Raw genomic sequence first — 20,560 nt, 5'->3', positions numbered from 1 at the left:
TTTTTTTTTTGTATCGGGGAATCGAACTCAGGACCTTGGGCTTGCCAGGCAGGAGCTGTGTCGCTGAGCTATATCCTCGGCCTCCGCTTTAGGTCATCTTTACCGAGGCTTCAGATATTGCCTAGGACAGACCCTCCTTCCTACAGTGGCAGGGGAGGGGTGAGGGTGGACTCCTCGAGGCCACTGACTCTGTCCAGGTTTCAGCTGAGCTCCGAGGGGGGTGCAAGTTGTTCTGGCAGAGAGCACCAAGGCCCCCGAAGTTGTCCGGGACTCCACATGCCTCACACACTAATAGGGGAGGCACCAGAGTGGCTCACCAGGGTTCCTAAAGATGTCTGACATTTGGCCCAGCACCTGCAGAAACACTATGTGTGCAGGGAGTAGTCACCAAGACCCCAGAGGGTGCCTGGGGCTCTGCCTGCCTTGCATGCTGGTCAGGTAGTTGTAGCAGTGACTCCCAAGGCTTCCTGAAGATGTCTGGGATTCAGCCCAGCCTCAGCAGACACACTATGGGTGTGGTGAGTAGCCACTGAAGCCCCAGAGGGTCCCCGGGGTTCCGCCTGCCTTGCACACTGGTCAGGGAAGCGTAGTGGTGACTCACTGGGCTTCCTGTAGATGTCCAGGATTCAGCCCAGCCCTGGCAGGCACACTATGGGTGTGGCGAGTAGCCACCGAGGCCCCAGAGGGTGCCCGAGATTCCACCTGCCTTGCACACTGATCAGGGAGGCACAGCAGCAACTCATCAGACTTCCTGAAGATGCCCAGGATTCAGCCCAGCCCAGGCAGACCTATATTCCTAGTTTTCTGAGGAATCTCCCCCCCTGAGTTCCACCGTGGCTGAACCAGTCTACACTCCCACCAGCAATGGAGAAAGGTTCTGTTTTCCCCACAGCCCTGCCAGCATTTGTTATTGGTTGATTTCTTGATGATAGCCATTCTTTCAGAAGTGAGATGGAATCTCAGTGTTATTTTAATTTGTATCTGTTGAATGAACGATGATGTTGAACATTTTTTCATATATTTATTTGCCATTTGTAATTCTTCATCTGAGAAGTGTGTATTCATGTCAGATGCTCACTTTTTAAGACAGACCAGGAAATACTCTGACCTGCTCCTTCTCATATTTGGGCTCTTTCCCTTTAACCCTTTAAAATTTATTCATTCGGGTCTTCAGATGATGATCCATACTATGGCCCAAGACTCTCCTGACAAATTTACTGAGCTTTCTTCCACTAAACAAGTATCTCGCTGATTCTTTTTTTTTTTTTTTGGTACCAGGAATTGAACTCAGGACCTTGCACTTGCCAGGCAGGCACTTGTGCCACTGAGCTATATCCCCAGATCTCTCAGTGATTCTTGACACTTAGGCACCAAACTCTTTTCTTTATTGTCTTTTGGCCAGATTTGTAAAACAAAAATTTTAAACAGATACATAAGGAAAGCCTAGTGAGCTAATACGTAATTTTTATAAATAATGAAAACCTAACAAAAGACAATACATAGCAAAAAAATTATAAAAATTTACACCTCACAAGTTAGTTTTGTTGCACATTACCAAGAACACATTAATATTTTAAGAAATCTTGTTATGTTAAACATGAAAGCTAACATTATACCTGTGTATTACATTTTTAATCTATGTCTATTTAAATATTTTTCTTGGAACAAACTGTTTTTGATCAAAGAATTTTTCCTTAAAAGTTTTAAGATATACAATAAATTTATTTTAAAAACATAAATTTTAGATCATTGCAAAATAATGTCATTCTATGCATAGTTTATGAAGAGTTTTAATAATCAAATTATTAATCATATTAGTGTCCTAAACTGTAAATGTCATATATAGACATAAGTATTTCAAATTATCCAGAAAAGAAGCCACAACATATTTGAGAGAAACTCAAAATCTATATTTCTGAGCTTTGCAATGTTTTCCTGTGGCAACAGATTAAAAAGTAAAGAAAAAGCAAAACTTTAAATACTTCAGCAAAAACTAGACAGTAAACTAATAGCAGTTTATCTATTCCAGAGAATTAAGCAAGCCTTTTTAGCATCTCTTAAAATTACTAGTATTAGCCATATAAAATTCATTCACAGACTAGTTAAGGCATAGCTATTAACTTTTTTTTTGGTCTTTTTGATACAGGGTCTAATTATGCAGTTCAGGCTGGCCTTGAGCTCATGTTGTAGCCCAGGCTAGCCTCAAACTCGCAATGATCCTCCTGCCTCAGCCTCCCGAGTGCTGGGATTACAGGCACGCACCACCACGCCCGGCTGCTATTAACGCTTTACAACAAAAGATATTTAGATTTAAAAAAACAAACCTGTTAGTAGAACATTAAATAAGTTCTCCTCATTCAAATTATTGACTTTAAAATATTATTTATTTATTTATTTATTTATTTACTTACAGACAAAGTCTTGCTATTTCATTCAGGCTGGCCTTAAACTTACCGTGTAGTCCAAACTGACCTTGACCTCATGATTATCCTTTTGCTTAGCCTGACCCAGCTTTATAGACCAAAATCAAGAAGTCAGTACAAAATTATGATCAATCAATAGGATTACACATAAAGACACCCAGGTAATATTGATCCAGTAGTAGTAAGGGCATATGGATGACATCATTAACCTTGGTCTATAATCTGTAGTCATAGTCTTAGTCTTAGCCTTAGTCTCTCTCTTAGTCTTAGTCTTGGTGGGAGCAGGTGGTCCATCCCTAGTGAGATACGGGAAATCTTAAAAGGGTGGTATTGCTACCCTTATACTCCCATTTATCCATTAAGGAAGTATGTAAATCTTTCCATTGTGATTGTAATCTTTTTCAGATACGTCTCCAGCCATTGTTCTGATATGTTCTCATTTTTTGCACTGATTTCCTCAAGGGTATAGCTCTGTTTGACTGCCTAGAATGTTTCTACCTCACTTAGCTATCTATAATACATGCACTGAAAGACAATGAACTTGAAAAATCTTTGAAATGTTTTATGGGTTTTGGAACATGAACATTTACTTTCACTAAGGTTTATTTGTTCTCTGCTGACCAAATCAAAGGAGACCATTTATTTTTGTAAGAAAGTAAAAAGGATTTATTCAACACTAGCTCCAAAAGGATGGAGGGACCTCATTATCCCAACAATCTTCTCACAATGTACAAGTATGTTAGAGTCTTTTATAGCAAGGCACAGTGTGGAAAGGAATAAAAAGAGATAATAGACAGTGCAGGCTTATTTTATCCTTTCCTGGACACAGGTCTTTCCTTTCCTTCCCTATGGAAATAAAACTGGACTTTGACCTCTTGGTACTAGTGTCTTTATATTCCAACCATTCATTTGGGCTGAGGAGAGGTGGGTGAAGCCATTTATGCCCTAGACCTAAGAAAGTTTGGAGAAGCCACTTGTTTCTAAAGAAAAAAAAACTCTTTTAAAGTTCCATTTTGTGGTACTAGTTGCACACTGACCCACATAATTATTGTCTAGCCAATTCTCATGTCATCAGTGGATGCATGTTCTGGATAAGAATGTCCATAGTTGAATTCACTTGGAAGGCTGTAAAGGGAATTTTAATCATTGTAGACACTTAAAATAGCAAAATTCAGAAAATTTAGAAAGATTTACAGACTACTGGGTGATATACTCATCCCACATCAGGGTCTCCTGACTATATCATTCCAGAGTTGCAGAAGTTATTACCCACATAGCATGGATCCAAGTCTTTCAGAGAATTAGGAGGAAGCATTGTTGGACCATGTCTAGTCAGATATAAGTTAACATATAAAACAAAATTTCTTTTAAATTACTCCAACTTCACTTCTGTAATAAACCACAGAGAAGGTCTGTTATTCAGCTCAACTTTTGCTGAGTACAATAATCAAGCAGAAGCTGCCAGTCTCTGTAAACCACTTTTACTCAGGAAAGCAATCTTGAGAGTATTTGGGAACAAATCAAGAGTTAAAATTCTAATGTATAATTCTATATTAAAATAGTATTTAAATTTTCCTTTTCTGAGGAACTACCAGATAAAACTCCCTTCTGTGGCTGAAAAAACAGCTTTCTAAAAAAATAAAAAATAAAAAATAAAAAACAGCTTTCTAAACCAATTTGCTTTAAAAAAGAAATAAACCAATTTGCTTTAGTTTTCTCCATTCACAAATGGCTTCTATTTTCTTCCAGTTTTCTTGTGCTCCACCCCAACAAATGTTATTTTAAAATTATTATATGTAATTAATTTGGTTACAGTTAAAAAGTTAAGGGTTTTCTATGTATAAAACAGCAAGGTTTTCTTAAGATATTAAAATGTTATTGGTTCAACTTACAAAAACTTGAGCCCCCAAAGGTTTTGTGTTTTATCAAGATAATTTCTTATGGTAATTCTTTACTGTTAGACTTTTGGTTACTTAAAATTAACTGAGTGGCGTGTTTCTTGGTGTGTTTGCTTGCTTGTTCATTTTGTGAGACAGGGTCTTGCTATGTAGTTCAGGCTAGACAAACTCACTACGTAGTTCAGGCTGGCCTCAAACTCACATCAATATTCCTGCTTCAGCCTCCCAAGTGCTGAGATTACAGGCATGTGCCACTATGCTCAGAAAACAGACATGCACGTGGACACACACACACACACACACACAAAACACAACAAGACAAAAGCCCTGAATTTTAAGACTTAAAGATTATTATTAGCCAGGCGTGGTGATGCACACCTGTAATCCCAGCACTCAGGAGGCTGAGGCAGGAGAATCATTCAAAGTTCGAGGCAAGCCTGAGGTCATGAGTTCAATTCCCTGTACCAAAAGAAAAAAAAACAAACAACAACAACAACAACAAAAGTTCCAGGCAAGCCCAGGTACAAAGTGAGCTCAAGGCCAGCCTGAACTGCATAATGAGACTCAGTCTCAAAAAGACAATAAAAAGATTATTATTAAGCCAGGACTGGTAGCACCTGCCTATAATACCAGCAACCAGAAGGCTTTAAGCCAGGAGTATCACTGTGAGTTTGAGGCTAGTCTGAGTTACATAGTGAATTCAGGCCAACCTGAACTACAAAGTGAGACTCTGTCTCAAACAGAAGGGCAGGGCAGGGCAGGGCAAGGCAGGGCAGGGGAAGGCAAGGGAAGGCAAGGGAAACGAAGGGAAGGGAAGCGAAGGGAAGGGAAGGCAAGGGAAGGCAAGGGAAGGCAAGGGAAGCGAAGGAAAGGGAAGCGAAGGGAAGGGAAACGAAAGGAAGGGAAGGGAAACGAAAGGAAGGGAAGGGAAGGCAAGGGAAGGGAAGGGAAGGCAAGGGAAGCAAAGGGAAGGGAAGGAAACACTGGTCAAATAAACAACTATTACTTTACGTTGTAACACATCCTATATACACTGGAAACTAAAAATACATACATCTGAGGATAAAATATGAGGTGAAGGGGAGGGGAAGAAGACACAAAAAGATATGCTGTATATGCAGAACGATGTAAAAAGTTTTTCATTTTGTCAAAAAGAAAACTACAGTAAAGTTGCTACCTGCAAAGATGGAGCAGAGGAGAACATGTTTGCTGGAAAGGAACAAGACAATAGAAAAGATGGCCTGAGAACATTTGAAAAAAAAGCAGGAATCCAGCCTGTGCAGCCTCAAAGTTGCAAATGTGGCAGACTTTGATTTGAGAAGACAGTCCCAGAGTACTATGTTCCGCAATGTTGGCAACCTAGAGAATTTCTTCTGCAGGATTGGGCTCACAGTTGTTATGGTTGATACATTGTGCCAACTTGAGGAGTCTGGAGGCTTGGCTAAGTGACTCAGCAGTTCCACATCCTGGGGTGGAAAGGACACGCCCTTACCACTCTGGGATGCTGTTCACTGTGAGAAGTTTAGAAGGTGAACTATGTGATTCAGCAGGGAGCTAGGGTGCTTACTCTGTATTCATCCTGAGCTTGTGCAAGAGAAGGGCATGGAGATGGTGTGAATGCTGCACACCCCTGGGTCGGGGGAGCCTGCCTACAATATAAGGGAGGAAAAGGGGCTTGTTCCCCCACTTTCTGCTCTTGCTGCTTTTGCTATCTTGTGCCACCTTGAAGTGTTGCCCCTGTGCCCTGCCACCCTGCCTTGAAGCCAGCTGATTATAGACTGAAACCTCCACAAACTGAGCTAAATAAACCTTTCCTTTCTTCATTTTGGGCATTGGGTATTTTGTCTCAGCAATGAGAGAAAAGTAACCAAGACAACAATGCTCAACAATTCAGGCCCTCAACTTTTACAGCCAAGAAGCAAGAAAGCATGGCTAATGCTCCAGTTTCTGGCACACCTTGGCATCATTCACATGGTGCTGGTTTTAATTGAATGCTGAATGCAAGAGTTGTGGGGTGAGAAAGGCTTCCACCCAGATTTCAGAAGGCCTGAGAGGGCAGACAGTGTGCCTGAGAGGGCAGTTTATGAAGCTGTGTGAAGCCAAAGGTTCAGTGAAGGCCAGGGGTTGGAAAAGCCAGGAACATGGATCATCTGAGGAAAGCTGCAAGGTGTGAGCCAAGCTAACCCAAGAGAGAAACCATGGGAGCTACTACCACATGTAATGCCATAGGGCAGAGACACCCAAGCTCACTGGAGTTCACATCTTGCCTCAGATCCTGGACGTTGAACTATGGGATTTAATGTTTGCCCTGCTGGATTTTGGACTTGCTTGGGTCCAATTCCTTTCTATGCTCCTATTTGTACCTTTTGGTTTAGGAATGTTTATCTTGTACCATTGTGTTTTGGAAGTATTTAACTTTCTTTTCATTTGTATAGGGGCTTATAATTAAGAGTTTGCCTTAAACCTCAGAGGAGACTTTGGAGTTGTACATTTCAGCAATGGTGAAACTGTCAGGGATTTGGGAACTCTTAGAGATGGACTAAATTCTTTTTTTATAAAGGGATGTGCATGAGTGTTTGGGGGGCCAGGGGTGCAGTGTTATGGCTTATATCTAGATGTCTCTTCAAAACCTATTGCAGTCATAGGTGAGGCTTTTTGGAGCTGCCTGGATCTATGGTGTGTGATATTGGGATTAACAGTGAATAGTAACTAAATTGGTTTAGCATAGTGTTGGGCTGAAAAATGGGAATCCCCACTCTGGGTGTTGGTGTCACCACCCCGAAAGCTCATTGCCTGGGTGGAATAAAAGGGATAGGAAGGCTTGCTGCTGTTGTTTGTTGCTTTTGCTGCACCATGACTCAATTGTAATTTCTTTTCATAGGAAGGGTAGGCCAAAAGATGTTTCAACCAACAAATCTGGTTCATCAACTGTAAACTGGGCATAATACTGATTGTCATGTTTTCCAAGATCAAATGAGATAGTATTGTATGAAAGTGCTTTGTAAAATGGTGAAGTACTATTGAATTGTTAGGTAGTAGCATTATGATTTTTGTCCTTTACAGGTGCACAGACCTGTAATTCCAGCTGAGGCAGGAGGAATGCTGCAAGTGTGAAGCCAGCCAGGGCTCCACAGAGATCAATGCCAGCCTGAACTACACAGTGAGACCCTGTCTCAAGAAAAGAAAAAGAAAAGAAAAGAGAAGAAAAAAGAAAAGAGAAGAAATATTCAAAATAAAATCAGACCAATACGCTGAGAACACTTGTCATTTTCATAGAGAACAAATAATACTCTAAGTTTGTTGGAATATAATATTTGATTTTGTCTGTCTTTTTTTTTTTTTTTTTTTGAGACAGGGTATCACTGTGCAGTTCAGGCTGGCCTTGAGCTCACTTTGTAGCCCAGGCGGGCCTCAAACTCACAGTGATCCTCCTGCCTCAGCCTCCCGAGTGCTGGGACAGGCATGCGCCACCATGCCCGGCTTTCTACCACTATTTTGAAAACTCTATGAGTAATCACATCAAACATGCCCCAGATTTGGAAAATTTTACAATTTTTTTCTATTTAGTTTCTCTTTCTACAAACTTTCTATAGCTTTCTGTATCCAAACATGTTTATCTCTTCAGTATATTCATTCCCATTGTGCAGCAGTCATTTTTTTCAAAACATAAACACTTCTTTTTGCTCTTAATGAAAAAAATATTTTGTTACTACAATCTCATTCATATATAGCAGTCATTTTTATTTGATAGAGAGCTCTGTATAGTGGTGCACTCCAATAATTCCAGTACTTGAGTTCAAAGCCAGGCTGGGCAGCACTGTGAGTTAAAAAGGTCAGCCTGAACTACAAAGTGAGAACCTATGTCTAAACAACACACAGAAAAACTGGGGTGGAAAACTGGAAAAAAAACTGTGAAAACTGTGAAATTTATTTATTTATTTATATTTTGGTTTTGGTTTTTCTCCGGTACCGGGAACTGAACTCACGACCTTGCGCTTGCCAGGCAGGCACTTTTTGCCGCTGAGCTAAATCCCCAGCCCCTTGAAATTTATTATTTTGGATGACAGATCAGAAGAACTCATGAGCACATATATCCATGCTTTATATCCACCCATTGTACAATTTTGAAGTATATAGCCACTGTACAATTTCTCAACATGCAAGAAAACAAAAGTGCTTATTGATGGATTCAAAAGCATAGCCCTTTCTTTTTTCTTTCTTCTTTCTTTCTTTCTTTCTTTCTTTCTTTTTCTTTCTTTCTTTCTTTCTTTCTTTCTTTCTTTCTTTCTTTCTTTCTTTCCTTTCTTTCTTCTTTCTTTCTTTCTTTCTTTTTCTTTCTTTCTTTCTTTCTCCTTCCTTCCTTCCTTCCTTCCTTCCCTCCCTCCCTCCCTCCCTCCCTCCCTTCCTTCCTTCCTTCCTTCCTTCCTTCCTTCCTTCCTTCCTTCCTTCCTTCCAGTGCTGGAGAATGAACCCACAGCCTAATGCACATTAGGCCCCTAGGCAAATGCTCTACCTCTAAGCTACATCCTGAGCCCTCTGAATGAAAAAATATGTAAAATATAAAATATACAGTATGTAGCTGGGTGTGGTGTCACATGCCTATAATCCAAGCGCTCAGGAGACTGAGGCAGGAGGATCTTTGAGTTTGAATCCAGCCTGAGCTACATAGTGACTTCAAGGCTAGCTTGAACTACATAGCAAGACTGCCTCAAATAAAAGATATGTATTACATGTAATTTTGATGTATTATATTTTTCCATTACATATATTAGAAGCAAAATGTCAAGTGTCTATTATATATTATAGAATGTTTATATATAAATAACATTACAGGGCCAGGCATGGTGGTGCACACCTGTAATCCCAGCACTCAGGAGGCTGAGGCAGGAGGATCATTGCAAGTTGGAGACCAGCCTGGGCTACAGTGTGAGCTCAAGGCCAGCCTGAACTGCATAGTGAGACCCTGTCTGAAAAAGACAAAAATAAATGAATAAATAAATAACATTACAATGTAAATTAATTTATATATGAATTTATAAAGTATTATATATTATCTATTTTAAATATACTACATAAAATATATAATATATAAATATAAATATGCAATCGACATAATAGATACTATTAGGTCTAATGTGTAATGAAATATGACACACAAATATCACATGCAATTTACATCCATAGTTTATATTTGATGAAATTTATGTAAGATGACTTCATATGTAAGATACAGTTATACACAGATATAAATAGAATAGCTACATTTAAAAACATAGTATAACAATCATTGTATAAGTTATTATACATAATTAGATAATTCTAATAAATATGTACTATGTAGCACACAAAGTTAAATATGATTTATACTTTGCATGTAATGTCATTTATCAGCTATCACAATTATTGCATACTACATATTTTAAACATTATACAGCTTGCTTACATATTAAATTGACAATATTTATTTATTTATTATACTGCTGATGATTGAACCCATTATGTATAAAACATGGGAGTACTTTATGTTCTGTAAAGTTTATATATAAATGTTTTAGATCATAAGTGTGTAATTTTATATCATTTGTATATTCTGCATTACAATGTGTCTTATATAATTTCATTAAAAGATATAGTATATAATTCTAATATACATATTATTATAGTAGAATAATTATATACAATATACAGTAGAATATATAGTAGAATAATTATATATTATATACAATATACAATAATTATATACCACATATAATATACATTTTATGTGATTCTATAAAAAGCATATTATATAGTTATATATAACATATTTTATATAAGCAGATAATTATATATATACTATATCATATGGTGTAATGTTTTATTGTATAATTTTACATGCACTATATAGAACAGTATATAAGGAATAGCAGGTATATATTATTTTATATTATAATAGTTTAATATATAAATATATATCAAAATAATCAAATATAATTTTGTAATATATGTGTACCAACTTTGTGTAGTACAATATTGTGTGTGTAAATTTTTATATATGTGATATATTACATATATGCTTATATATTATATGTAATATAGAAACATTTATATATTATAGTACACATTATATGATTACATATTTTATGTACTATATAGTTTATATATTATGTGTAATATATGTGATATATGTGATATATTATATGCGATGTGTTTATATCATGTATGTTATATGCTATACAGTTATAAAAGTATTGATATGAGCTAGGCATGGTGGCAGCTGTAATCTTAGCTATCTGGGAAACTGAGACAATAGAATCACATGTTTGAACATGGACTGAGAAATTTTGTGACTCTATCTCAAAACAAAATAATAGAGCTCAGGGCCAGGGATATAGCTCAGTGGTACAAGTACCTGCCTGGCAAGTGCAAGGTCCTGAGTTCAATTCTTAGTACCAAAAATAAATAATAATAATAATAATAATAATGATAGAGCTGGGCATGGTAACCCATCCTGTAATCTCAGTACTCAGGAGATTTGACTGGTCTACATAGTGAATTCAAGGCCAGTGTAAAGTACATAGTGAGACCCTATCTCAAAAAAAAAAATACAAGGCCTGGGAAGGTAATTCACTGGTTGAGCTCTTGCCCAGAATATCTGAGGTGCTGGGTTTACTCCCCAGTATTAGAAAAAGAAGTATATATAATATGGTATTAAACATCATTATTATATGCCATATATAGTGATACATGAATATGATATGCAATATTTGATTAGTATTTAGCTTTAGTCCATAATTTACATAACTATGATAATTATATTGCAATACTGGTATGTATGATCTTCATGTATAATCTTCATTCATGTAAATTTTATATAGATTACATATAACATATAATCAATACACAATAATATTTATTGAATATAATTAGGTATGTAGCTACATATAAATATTCAATATGTCACATGGGCTGTTATAATTCACATATTACTTTAATTATGTATGATGTATATTTTACATATTATATATAACGTAGTAATATATGTATTGAATATTATATCTATGTATTAATATAATATTGTCTTAGTTGCTTTTCTCATTGCTGAGACAAAATACCTGATATCCACAAGTTAAAGAAGGAGAAGTTTATACTAGCTCACAGTTTGTAGAGATTGTAGTCCATAGTTGGCTGACTCCAAGGCAGTGTGGCATGGCAGGGGGCACGGCAGAGGAGAAACAGCCCATGGGCAAAGCAGGCAGCAAGTAGCCTAGCAGTGAGACTTCTGGGCTTTTAGCCCATCCAGGCTACAAGCTGATTGGATGGTGCCACCCACACATGGGTGGGCCTTCCCATTATCTACACCCAGAACTATGCTAAAACAATTAGTGGACTAATGTACTACCACACACCTTTAATCTCAGCATCACATACCCATGATCCAGACACCTCCCAAATCCCCACCTAGGAATGAATGAGGCTTTGGGAGGCTATAAAATGTTAAATATAGTAAAATATATATAATATGAACTGTAATATAGTTTCAATGTTTGTGTATGGAGCTATCTAAAAATAATGATATATTTTCCATTATTATATGTAATAATGTAATCATCATGTATAATATATAAGTGTGACATTTATAACTTACAATAGTATATAAAAGATATAATCCCAAATATTTGTATACTATACAATTATAAATAATATATAAATATTGTATCTATATGACATAATGTCCTTTATAATTACATGATTATAATTACATTGCATTTATATAACCATATAGTATATTATCAATTCTATAGAAAAATACATATTCTATGTCATAAAGCTTGTACATTAAATATTAGCTAAATTATATGTGGTATATTACATTGTATCATAGGTAACATGTTATAACATTTATAAAAATACAATTATATATAAAATTTGATATTAGAAACTATGTATAATAATGTGTACTGCATATAATATGCATAATTGTATATTATATGTAACAAGATATAAACAGTATATAACTAGGTACTGCATTATGTGTAATAATTATATAATTATGTTTATATTATACAAATATTAAAAGCTATGTAAATGTCATGGTATTCTATATAATCTACAATTATAGTTTATTAATATGTCTTGGTAATAGTTATAGATAAGTGTATATTATAGATATGTAATTTTATATAATAAATTTTATTTTTTATTTATTTAATTAATTAATTTATTTATTTTTTGGTTTTTCTTTTGGTACCAGGAATTGAACTCACGATCTTGTGCTTGCCAGGCAGGCACTATGCTGCTGAGCTAAATCCCCAGCCCCCTGTAATAAATTTTAAAAATATATCCTAAATCATAATTTGCACAACTAAATATCATATTATCATGTAATTATATAATTATATATTATACATGAAAATGCAATATAACACACCCAATTATATACCATATATTTTGCATATCTTATTATTTAACACATATTACATATACTGTTTAACATTGCATGTGAAATATATACTTTTTAATATATATCATGCTTACGTGTAAAACATACAGCATATGTGATGATAAAAGTATATAGTCTGATATGCTGCAACACACCTGTAATCCTACCACACTGGTTGGCTGAAGTGGGAAGATTCTGAGTTTGAACACAATGTCAGCAATTTAGTGAATTATGACCTTGACTCAAAATTTAAAAATATAAAAAGTGATAAGAGATGTAGCTCACTGAAAAAGCTTTCGCTTAAGACCTAAGTACCACCAAAATATGTATATGTAACTTGAAGCACTTTACATTGTACATTATTATATTAGTTACTACATTTAGTATATAGTGAAATAATCACATGATATATAATCATACATACATATAATTGTTATATATTACATATAACATGTATTTGCATAAAATATTTTTATATGGAAGATGTATGAATGATGTAATATTACATAACATTTTATTACATAGAAGATAATGTAATTGTATTATTAGTAATTAGGTAACATACATTAAATATTGAAATATATCGCATATTCTACAGTACACTGTATTGTGTATTATATTACATAATGCATGGGTATTATATACAATAATTTATATTTTCGCATATTACTGTTGTTATGGTTCATATCTAGATGTCCTCCCAAATCTCCATGCACTCATATGCATTATTTTGGGAGGTGATTTGCTCACGGAGGCACTATACTCATTGGTGGATTAACGCACTGATGAATTTATAGCTAAATAAGGAGGTGAGACGTGGTCAGAGTGGGGGTGTGGCCTGGAAGAGTATAGCTCCCTCCCTGGCTTCTCCCTTCATCTCTGATTCCCACCCACCATGAAATCAGCAGCTTCTCCTCTGCCATGCTGTTTATTCTTTGGAGCCAGGTGACCATGGTCTAAAATGTGAGCCAAAATAAACCTCTCATCCTTTAAGATGTGAGTGTCAAGTGCTTTGTCCAGGTGACAAGGAAAGTAAGGTGACTATATATAAATAATACACGTTCATATACTTCATATGTTATACATTAATTACAATTATGCATAATTTATATGCAAAATATTATTTATGTAATCATTATAGGACTAATGTAAATTAATGTATAAGCATTAAATAACCGAAACAAATAGACTGGACTGAATGCCTCACAGATACCCAAAATACAAAGCAAAATCACAGAAGCATCTACATTTTCTGAAGCCTGGATACTAAGCCTTGCCAGGATACTTCTTACCCTCCCTGGAGCTACAGTGATTACTGATAGTGACACAGTCGCACATTTCATTCCTCTTGGTACACAGGGTTGAGCTGTTTTGTTTCTTTTTGAGACAAGACCTTGCTATGTAGTTCAGGCTGGCCTTGACCTCACAGTGATTCTCCTGCCTCAGCCTCTTGAGTGCTGGGATTTCAGGCATGCAGCACCACAACTAGCTATTGCTGAGCTCTTGAGAAGGCAGTCAGTAGAGATTTCTTGTCCCTTTTAAGTCCCAGATAGCTGGTTAAATTGAGAGACTGAAGTATCTCCTCAAATTACTTCCATCCAAATCCAAGCCAGGCAAATGGCTCTTTCAATGGGTTTCCATCTAGCTTCAAGGCTTAAAATCTTTTACTTCAAAATCTTTTGGCTAAATCATGCCTCACACCAACTTTAAGAACTTTCCCATCACATGTCCCATTATTAAAAGGGAGATATGTCTTACTTCTATGTATATAAGGTCTTATTGTAGATGAGACATTTTATTAAGTCTTCTTTCTGTTTTTTTTTTTTTTCTGGTACTGGGAATCAAACTCACGACCTTGCATTTGCCAGGCAGGCGCTGTGCCGCTGAGCTAAATCCCCAGCCCTTCTTTTTGTCTTTATAAACCTGTCTTTCTCCATCCCATGAGAGCTGAAACCATATCACGACCACATCACCTTGTAGAACCCATTAGCTATGAATTATCCCCTGGGCCAGGCAGCCAGTCATCTGAAAGAGGACCCATTTGAGCCTCAACTTCTACCCCATCAGCAACAAAAGCCTGCCAAGTGCAGCTCTAAACTAGTCTGTTGATTGCTGTTCTGGTTATATTTATTGCTATGAATGTTTGCACTAGATTCAATTTGAAGGACAAAATTTTCCAAATAATACATTATTTAAATTAAATAAGACAAATTATGAGATTCACATGCCTTCCAGTTGAGCTGATACAAGCCCTACAACCTAAAACCCAATCAGCTAGCCTTCACCAAACAAACCAAAAATGGAGGCAAAGGGTTCATAGCACATAGATTAATAAAGGCTATTCAGAATCTTCAGCCCTAGCCTTGATGTTTTAATTGACAACTGATTTAAAACCTGTTTTCTAACAATTTCCTTACATTACCATCTGGGTATAAATTCAGACTGCTAAAAACATTGCAAATTGACCACTCGTACTTTGGCCTTTTTTTTTTTTTTTGGACATAGTGTAGCTCTAGCATAGACAGCAATATCACTTTGGATCCCTCTGTACCCACAAGATACTGGAATTAAAAGGAATTTGCAAGTCAACTTTGGAGAACTAATATTACCTTTAATTACACAAGGAGCTCAAATCCACTGTACCATTATAATTCACATAACTAGTCAGGTATGGTGGCATATACTTGTAATCCTAGCACTCAGGAGGCCAAGACAGGAGAACTGCAACAAATTTGAGGTCAGCCTGTGCTACATAGCGAGTTCAAGGCCAACCTGAACTACAGAGCAAGACCCTATGTATAAATAAATCAATAAATCACAAAATCAAGACCTGCGTTAGCCTGAGTAGTTATCCAGGCAGAAAATAAAATATCTCATATGACATACTGAAACCTAGGAACGCAATATTGAAAGATATTGCCTATTGACCAATATTGCCTATTGCCTCCCACACAGGCAGCTTCGACTTATGTGCTAAAGCAGATCAAGTCCACGGACTACACCTTCTAAAGCACAAGTTAAATTTATTGTTACCAGCTACTTAGGTTCCTATGCTTAGGTTTGTTTGCTTACCAATAAGCAAATCAAACTAAGGCAGGAAAAAAAACAAGAGAAAAAAACAAACTAAGGCAGGAGATTAGGGAATGGCAAACTGGCTGAGCAAATAGGTGGCCTGTCAATCACAGAGATCTAAGAAATGTCCAGAAAAACAGTTCCTAAAGTCCTGTACCTGGGGCCAATCATAAAATGCTATCTTCAGTTCTTCTCATGAGAAATCCATCAGGTTTTTGATAGGATGGCTTAGACCTGACATCAGCCCAAGAACTGGGGAACAAAAGATGGCTGCCATTAAAGTCTTGGCCACTGTGGTCTCTTTTTCACAGTGGTACACTCTCACCCTGCAGTGCATGCTTCTTTTTCGGCTGCTAATTGGGTCACTTCACTCTGCAGGGCAGTTTCTTTTCCTATCTCTAATAAATGTAATACCTCAGTATCTTTTTTTGCTTATTTTGTCCAATTCTTTGTTCAGGACAAGAACCTACAAAGAATCTCTAGAAGGAGTCCCCAGACTCCAGAACCCTGACGACATATGTTGGCAAAGCCAGAAGAAACAGATAAATCACTTTTGGGCACAGTTTTTTCTCCCTTTCTGAAATCTATGGACTCACGCTGAGAAGTTTTCTTTTTTTTTCTTTTCCTCCTCCCCCTATGAAAGCTCCAATCCCATTTTTGTCCCTTCTCTCCCATTCCTGTACCTTGGGCTTTCATCTGCCAGAGGGCTCAAATCTTTGAACTTTTTTGCTGATGTTGGTTGTTGGGGAGAGACAGGGAGCTAGTGCTAAAACATAGTGGAAGCTGGGGCACTCAGGAAGCTTTCTCCTGGCTCTGGGGAGTTTCCTAGTGTGTTTCACCCTGTGGGGTGGAAGAGAAGCACACAACCTCAGTATTTTTCCCAGCTGGTAAAAGAGGTCCACAGATCTGTCTTAAGTTTATCACCCTTTTACTTTCTTCTTTTTCCTGTTTTCAATCACTCATTGTGCATAAGAATCAATTAAGAGCTTCCAGAGAGCTTTTTATTAACCCAGCTACAGAATGGATCATTCAGGTCTTATGTGTGTGCATTAGAGTTTCACATTCCTCGTTTTGTTCTTTCTTTTTTCTAGAGTTTCACATTCTTTTCTCAACCTCACATTTTTGTTTTTTCCAATACTTTGTTCAGCCTTCTCACTCTTTTGGGAGCCTGCTTGTGCTCAAAGTCTTATCCACACTTGTCCCCTAGATGGCCTTTCATCTCCGGATATCCTTATTGAATTGCTTTATTATGACTTTATTTCATCCCAGCCCACCTTTCCGCCACGTTCAGTGGCCATTCTGGTTGGTCATATGGGTCAGTCATGTGGTTCTGGCATATTTGTTGGCCATTCACTTATTTCAACTGACTTAAAGGACACCAGGAAATATCATCCTTGTAGATCAGGGCTAAACCTCCAATTTTAGGAAACATGGGACTCCTTCCCACTTCTCTTCTGAATCAGGTTGGATCCTCTCCTCATTTCTAACAGAAATTAAGGTAATTTAGAAATATATGCCTGGGCACAGCCAGTAAATATCAACTCAGGTGGCTGTGAGCATGCAAAAGTAGTTATCCTTGTACTTAGAATTTTTTAAGGCTTTTTTCCTCTTCTCTGAACTGCGGAAGAGATTTGTACCTCTACTGCCTGAAGAAAATATCATCATGATAGATCACTTTTTTTTTTTGGTTTTTTCTCCGGTACCAGGAATCGAACTCACAACCTGCGCTTGCCAGGCAGGTGCTATGCCGCTGAGCTAAATTCCCAGCTCCATCATGACAAATGTGAGACATATGCTATTGTTTCCCAGGCAGCTGGGGGGGATTGGCTTCCACTTTGCTCACTTAAGAGTACTATCTAAGGGAACCCCCAGGGGTCTCCATTCTGATCTCTTGAAAGTGTATTGTAGCTGGGCGTGGTGGTGCACACCTATAATCCCAGCACTCGGGAGGCTGAGGCACGAGGAGAAATGGTGACTCAAATTTTCATATGACTAGTACTAGTGGTGACCTCCTGACAGGTCTGCAAAGCTTGCCCACTAACCCTGGCAAATTCAGACCATCTTCTTTGTCAGAACCTTACAAAGGAGATGAACATTTCCTGGGGAGGACTGACAATTATAATGTCAGTTCTACTTGAACTGTCTGAAGAAAAAGGCCACCCAGAAGAAGAAAGCTACTCCTGTGAACCTCTGGAAGTACTGAGGCTCTTCTTTTTAAAAAATATCACTCCAGTTTTGCTCTGAGCACGGGTAAGTAGTCACATCCACAGTAGGTGAGACCTACAGGCCCTTTCATCAGGAAGTAGCTGTATGATGACAGAGATCACCACACCCTTAGTAGGGCGGGGATTTGTGTCTCTCAGGGGAAAAGGAGGCAGGGAACTCTGGTGTGGCAAACTGACTGAGGAAGTGGTCATGCTCTGTCAATCATGGAGAGCCAGGAAATGCACAGAAAAACAGTTTACAAAGCCCTATATGTCAGCCCAATCAGAGAATACTATCTTCAGGTCTTCTCATGAAAACTGAAGCAGATGTTTGACAGGACAGCCAAGACCTGACATCACGCTGGGGAGTGGGAGATGTAAAAGACGGCCACCACCACGGCCACTGTGTTCTCTCTTTCACAGTGGTCCACTCCCACCCTGCAGAGTGTACTACTTCTGCTGTATTTAATTGGCCCACATGCAGTCTGAATGCAAAACCTCATTATCATTTGCCCTTCTTTTGTCCAGTTCTTTGTTCAAGACAGGAAGACCCTAGACAGAATCTCTAGAAAGAGACCCTAGAACCCTAGAACCTGGTAAACATGGGGGGCATTTGTTTTGGTAAAAGGTGAAGAGGGTTTATTCAAAATTAGCTCTGAAGTGATGGAGAGGCCTCACCACCCAGATCACCATCTCACAATGTGCAGTTGTGTTAGGATTTTTTATAGCAAGGAAGAGCAGATGGAAGGACCAAAAAGAGACAACAATATCACAGTTCAGTAGTTATTATCACGAAAATGCAGTCAGAGCAGCCTAATTATAGGGCCTCATAAAGGAAAACAGCCCGCCTTTAAAAGCTAAATCAAGCACTTTGTTAAGCTCAGACATGCAAAGATAAACACAAGAAGGATAAAAGCTACAATAAAAAAGGAGGAAAAAAAAAGGAGATAAGGCCCTTTCCTGCAAGGAAGAAGGTATGGGAATAAAAGGTCTGCTAAATCAGTTGATACCTCCTCCCTATCCCTGGATGTTGTCTTCAACATTAAATAGAAAACATTAGAAATATGACAACCAGTTTCTTTTTGAACTTTTTAAAACTCATGTCCTTCGAAACAAGTCCCCATACTCTGCCTATCTGTGCAAGGCCAAGACAAAGGAAACATGTTGGACTTCTTTAGCTTCTTGGTGGGTATCCATCCAGAGCTTTTTCTTCTTATTATTCCTAATAAACATTCTCCTCAATTCCTCCTTTTGTCTTGAAATCTATTCTTAAATTTTAGGACACAAAGAATACTATTTTATTTCATTGATTGATTTATTTATTTTTTGGTACCTGGAATTGAACTTAAGACCTTGCACTTGCCAGGCAGGTGCTTGTGCCGCTGAGCTATATCACCGGCCCAAAATTAAGTATTCTAATAAGACATGTCCAAGCTTGTTTCATCCCTTCCTGGACCCAAACTTTCCCCTGTTTTGCCTAAGAAAATGGAACTGGGCCTTCACTTCCTGGTGCTGGCACCTGCATACTCAGTCTTCCTGGCTCAGGAGAAATGGGAGTAGACATTTATGTTCTGAGCCTGGGGAATTGTGGAGAAGCCACTTGTCTTGCAAGGAAAAATTGAACTTTTAAAATTTCATTTTGCAGTGCCAGTTACAACTTTCTCCTTTGATTTGGTACAGCCCTCAGTCTTTTTTGTTTTGTTTTTTTTCCAGTACCGGGAATCGAACTCACGACCTTGCACTTGCCAGGCAGCCCTCAGTCTTGAAGGCCTTGAGGTGCCAGCCCCTTAGGCTGACATTCTCACGTTGGATGGGTGTGTGGATTCCATTCAAGGTAGCTGGAGCACAAACAAATCGAAGCCGGATATTTGATCCTAAAAAGGTGTCAGCGTGATTAAAAATGGCAAAGTAAAAACTGGCAGCAAAGTACAGCCTCTCTTGGACTTGGAATTGAGACAACTGGAAAAGTAACAACTTGGTGAAGGAAATAAGAAGTAGCGCTCCAGGAACCAGGAGGGAGCTGAGAGCAAACCTAGAAACTTTGGGGAAGATCGGAGAAACTGAGTACAAAGCAGAGAAAAGGACGAAGCGGTTGAAAAGGCTAAGCCCAGCTCCTGAAAAGGGGATCTGTCTCCTCTGACACAAGGTAAGCCTTGAGAGGGTTGGCAGCGTCAGGGAGAAACAGCAGACCAGGCTGGCTGTGCCAGCCTCAATGAGAGCCCCTGGTTATTATAATCTGCAAAGGCAGCATAGGGTTGTACTCCGGAAGTGACTCCTTCCACAGTGCTGATGAGAGCTGGAGAAGAAATCCACAGAGGCACTCATATTTAAGAGTATTTCATTAATATTATAGATAGCTAATACAGGGAGAAATATTACAAGCAGCTGGTTAGGGATAGGTCCTTGAGAGAGCCAGCATAAAAGGTGAAAATGCACCACGGCTGTGGCCACAGACTCATCAGCTGGAAGCCAGGCCTCAAGATAACAACAAGGGGCTGGGGATTTAGCTCAGCGGCAAAAGCGCTTGCCTGGCAAGCGCAA

General features: G+C 38.0%; 1 pseudogene; it reads right to left on the bottom strand.

Moving 5' to 3' along the window:
* LOC102004538 overlaps window positions 1-20,560 on the bottom strand; it is a 118,225-nt pseudogene that overhangs the window by 97,410 nt on the left and 255 nt on the right.

Source organism: Chinchilla lanigera, unplaced genomic scaffold (genome assembly GCF_000276665.1).
Source record: "Chinchilla lanigera isolate Chin_1 unplaced genomic scaffold, ChiLan1.0 scaffold00190, whole genome shotgun sequence".
Classification (NCBI taxonomy): Eukaryota; Metazoa; Chordata; class Mammalia; order Rodentia; family Chinchillidae; genus Chinchilla; species Chinchilla lanigera.
This window is presented reverse-complemented; position numbering and strand designations above follow the sequence as displayed.